General features: G+C 40.4%; 1 non-coding gene across 1 annotated transcript; it reads left to right on the top strand.

The window, feature by feature from the left end:
* Window positions 1-2,637: 2,637 nt before the first annotated feature.
* Window positions 2,638-2,745, top strand: LOC112804869 (small nucleolar RNA R71). Its single transcript, XR_003203487.1, has one exon. It is a non-coding gene; the product is annotated as a small nucleolar RNA R71 (small nucleolar RNA).
* Window positions 2,746-4,730: the final 1,985 nt, after the last annotated feature.

The following is a 4,730-nucleotide window of genomic DNA, read 5'->3' as shown; positions in this document are numbered from 1 at the left end:
CTCGGAGGTGGAAGCTTTTGCCTTCCCTTTCCTCTTTCTAGAGGTTTCTCCGGCCTTGGATGCCATAAATGGTTATGGAAAAACAAAAAGCAATGCTTTTACCACACCAAACTTAAAATGTTTGCTCGTCCTCGAGCAAAAGAAGGAAGAAGAGATGAGAAGAAGAAGAAATGAGGAGAAAGGGAATGGCTTTGTGTTCGGCCAAAGGGGAGAGAAATGGTGTTTAGGTTGTGTGGAAAGGAAGGAGTGAAGGAGGGTTAATATAGGAGAGGGGGAAGGGTAGGGTCCGGTCATTTGAGGGTGGGTTTGGGTGGGAAAGTGGTTTGAATTTGAATGGTGAGGTAGGTGGGGTTTTATGAAGGATGTATGTGAGTGGTGAAGAGAAAGATGGGATTTGATAGGTGAAGGGTTTTTGGGGAAGAGGTGTTGAGGTGATTGGTGAATGGGTGAAGAAGAAGAGAGAAAGTGGTGGGGTAGGTGGGGATCCTGTGGGGTCCACAGATCCTGAGGTGTCAAGGAAAAGTCATCCCTACACCAAATGGCAAACAAAATCTCGTTTTGTGCCAATTCTGGCGTTAAACGCCGGGCTGGTGCCCATTTCTGGCGTTTAACGCCAGCTTCTTGCCCTTTTCTGGCGTTTAACGCCAGTCTGGTGCCCCTTTCTGGCGTTAAACGCCCAGAATGGTGCCAGACTGGGCGTTAAACGCCCAACAGCTAACCTCACTGGCGTTTAAACGCCAGTGGGTGCGTCCTCCAGGGTGTGCTGTTTTTCTTCCTATTTTTCATTCTATTTTTGCTCTTTTCATTGATTTTGTGACTTCTCATGATCATCAACCTACAAAAAAAGATAAAATAACAAAGGAAAATAGTTAATTATAAAACATTGGGTTGCCTCCCAACAAGCGCTTCTTTAATGTCAGTAGCTTGACAGAGGACTCTCATGGAGCCTCACAGATATTCAGAGCTATGTTGGAACCTTCCAACACCAAACTGAGAGTTTGAATGTGGGGGTTCAACACCAAACTTAGAGTTTAGTTGTGGCCTCCCAACACCAAACTTAGAGTTTGACTGTGGGGGCTCTGTTTGGCTCTGTTTTGAGAGAAGCTCTTCATGCTTCCTCTCCATGATGACAGAGGGATATCCTTGAGCCTTAAACACCAAGGATTCTTCATTCACTTGAATGATCAACTCTCCTCTATCAACATCAATCATAGCCTTTGCTGTGGCTAGGAAGGGTCTGCCAAGGATGATGGACTCATCCATGCACTTCCCAGTCTCTAGGACTATGAAATCAGTAGGGATGTAATGGTCTTCAACTTTAACCAGAACATCCTCTACAAGTCCATGGGCTTGTTTTCTTGAATTGTCTGCCATCTCTAGTGAGATTTTTGCAGCTTGCACCTCAGAGATTCCTAACTTCTCCATTACAGAGAGAGGCATGAGGTTTACACTTGACCCTAAGTCACACAAGGCCTTCTTGAAGGTCATGGTGCCTATGGTACAAGGTATTGAAAACTTCCCAGGATCCTGTCTCTTTTAAGGCAGTTTCTGCCTAGACAAGTCATCCAGTTCTTTGGTAAGCAAAGGGGATTCATCCTCCCAAGTCTCATTTCCAAATAACTTGTCATTCAGCTTCATGATTGCTCCAAGGTATTTAGCAACTTGCTCTTCAGTGACATACTCATCCTCTTCAGAGGAAGAATACTCATCAGAGCTCATGAATGGCAGAAGTAAGTCCAGTGGAATCTCTATGGTCTCATTTTGAGCCTCAGATTCCCATGGTTCCTCATTGGGGAACTCATTGGAGGCTAGTGGACGCCCAGTGAGGCCTTCCTCAGTGGCGTTCACTGCCTCTTCTCCCTCCCAAAATTCGGCCATGTTGATGGCCTTGCACTCTCCTTTTGGATTTTCTTCTGTATTGCTTGGTAGAGTACTAGGAGGGAGTTCAGTAATTTTCTTGCTCAGCTGACCCACTTGTGCCTCCAAATTTCTAATGGAGGATCTTGTTTCAGTCATGAAACTTTGAGTGGTTTTGATTAGATCAGAGACCATGGTTGCTAAGTCAGAGTTATTCTGCTTAGAACTCTCTGTCCGTTGCTGAGAAGATGATGAAAAAGGCTTGCTATTGCTAAACCTGTTTCTTCCACCATTATTGTTATTGAAACCTTGTTGAGGTCTTTGTTGATCCTTCCATGAGAAATTTGGATGATTTCTCCATGAAGGATTATAGGTGTTTCCATAGGGTTCTCCCATGTAATTCACCTCTTCCATTGAAGGGTTCTCAGGATCATAGGCTTCTTCCTCAGATGAAGCCTCCTTAGTACTGCTTGGTGCATTTTGCATTCCAGACAGACTTTGAGAAATCATATTGACTTGTTGGGTCAATATTTTATTCTGAGCCAATATGGCATTCAGAGTGTCAATCTCAAGAACTCCTTTCTTCTGACTAGTCCCATTGTTCACAGGATTCCTTTCAGAAGTATACATGAATTGGTTATTTGCAACCATTTCAATCAGCTCTTGAGCTTCTGTAGGCGTCTTCTTCAGATGAAGAGATCCTCCAGCAGAGCTATCCAAAGACATCTTGGATAGTTCAGAGAGACCATCATAGAAAATACCTATGATGCTCCATTCAGAAAGCATATCAGAAGGACACTTTCTGATTAATTGTTTGTATCTTTCCCAAGCTTCATAGAGGGATTCTCCTTCCTTCTGTCTGAAGGTTTGGACTTCCACTCTAAGCTTACTCAATTTTTGAGGTGGAAAGAACTTTGCCAAGAAGGCATTGACTAGCTTTTCCCAAGAGTCCAGGCTTTCTTTAGGTTGAGAGTCCAACTATGTTCTAGCTCTGTCTCTTACAGCAAAAGGGAATAGCATAAGTCTGTAGACCTCAGGGTCAACCCCATTAGTCTTGACAGTGTCACAGATTTGCAAGAACTCAGCTAAAAACTGATGAGGATCTTCCAATGGAAGTCCATGGAACTTGCAATTCTATTGCATTAGAGAAACTAATTGAGGCTTAAGCTCAAAGTTGTTTGCTCTAATGGCAGGGATAGAGATGCTTCTCCCATAAAAGTCGGGAGTAGGTGCAGTAAAGTCACCCAGCACCTTCCTTGCATTGTTGGCATTGTTGTTGTTTTCGGCTGCCATATGTTCTTCTTCCTTGAAGAATTCGGTCAGGTCCTCTAAAGAGAGTTGTGCTTTGGCTTCTCTTAGCTTTCTCTTCAAGGTCCTTTCAGGTTCAGGATCAGCCTCAACAAGAATGCCTTTGTCTTTGCTCCTGCTCATAAGAAAGGGAAGAGAACAAGAAAATGTGGAATCCTCTATGTCACAGTATAGAGATTCCTTGATGTGTCAGAGAAAAAGAAGAGTAGAAGACAAAAGTAGAAAATTCGAACTTATCAAAGAAGATGGAGTTCGAATTTTGCATTAAGGGATAGTGTTAGTCCATAAATAGAAGGATGTGAGAAGGAGGGAAGTGATTTTCGAAAATTAAGTAAAAGATTTTGAAAACATTTTTGAAAACACTACTTGATTTTCGAAAATGAAAGTGGAAAAGAAATCAAATGATTTTTGAAAAATATTTTGAAATTAGAAATCAAAGAGATTTGATTGAAAATTATTTTGAAAAAAAATGTGGTTAAGAAGATATAAATGGTTTTAAAAAGATGTGATTGAGAAGATATGATTTGAAAAACATTTTAAAAAGATTTGATTTTGAAAATTAGAAACTTGGCTAACAAGAAAAGATATGATTCAAACATTAAACCTTCCTCAACAGAAAAGGCAACATACTTGAATTGTTGAATCAAATCATTAATTGATAGCAAGTATCTTTGAAAAAGGAAAGAAATTGATTTTGAAAACATATGATTGAAAAGATATGATTTGAAAAAGATTTGATTTTGAAAAACTTTGAAAACTTGAAAAAAATTGCATTGAAAAACAGAATCTTCCCTCTTGTGCCATCCTGGCGTTAAACGCCCAGAATGGTGCACATTCTGGCGTTTAACGCCCAAAATACTACCCTTTTGGGCGTTAAACGCCCAACCAGGTACCCTGGCTGGCGTTTAAACGCCAGTCTGTCCTTCTTCACTGGGCATTTTGAACGCCCAGCTTTTTCTGTATAATTCCTCTGCAGTATGTTCTGAATCTTCAATTCTCTGTATTATTGACTTGAAAAGACACAAATTAAAAATATTTTTGGATTTTTAATAATAAGGAAAAATCAAAATGCAACAAGAATCAAATAACAATGCATGCAAGACACCAAACTTAGCAGTTTGTACACTACTGACACTAATGAGAATGCATATGAGACACACAAAACACTCAAGTCAAGAGAATTTAAAGATTAGAGTAAGAAATCATCAAGAACATCTTGAAGATCACTAAGACACATGAATGCATGCAATTGACACCAAACTTAACATGAGACACTAGACTCAAACAAGAAATATTTTTTGGATTTTATGATTTTTTTGATTTTTTTGTGTTTTTCGAAAATTAAGTGGAAAAAGATATCAAAATTCTTAATGAGAATTCCAGGAATCAGTGCAATGCTAGTCTAAGACTCCGGTCCAGGAATTAGACATGGCTTCACAGCCAGCCAAGCTTTCAAAGAAAGCTTCGGTCCAAAACACTAGACATGGCCAATGGCCAGCCAAGCCTTAGCAGATCACTGCTCCAAAAGCAAGATTGATAAAAATCAACAAGCTCTTGTGATGATA

The sequence above is a fragment of the Arachis hypogaea genome, chromosome 5, assembly GCF_003086295.3.
Source record: "Arachis hypogaea cultivar Tifrunner chromosome 5, arahy.Tifrunner.gnm2.J5K5, whole genome shotgun sequence".
NCBI lineage: Eukaryota > Viridiplantae > Streptophyta > Magnoliopsida > Fabales > Fabaceae > Arachis > Arachis hypogaea.
Note: the sequence above shows the minus strand (reverse complement) of the source record. Positions and strands in the feature narration are given on the sequence as shown.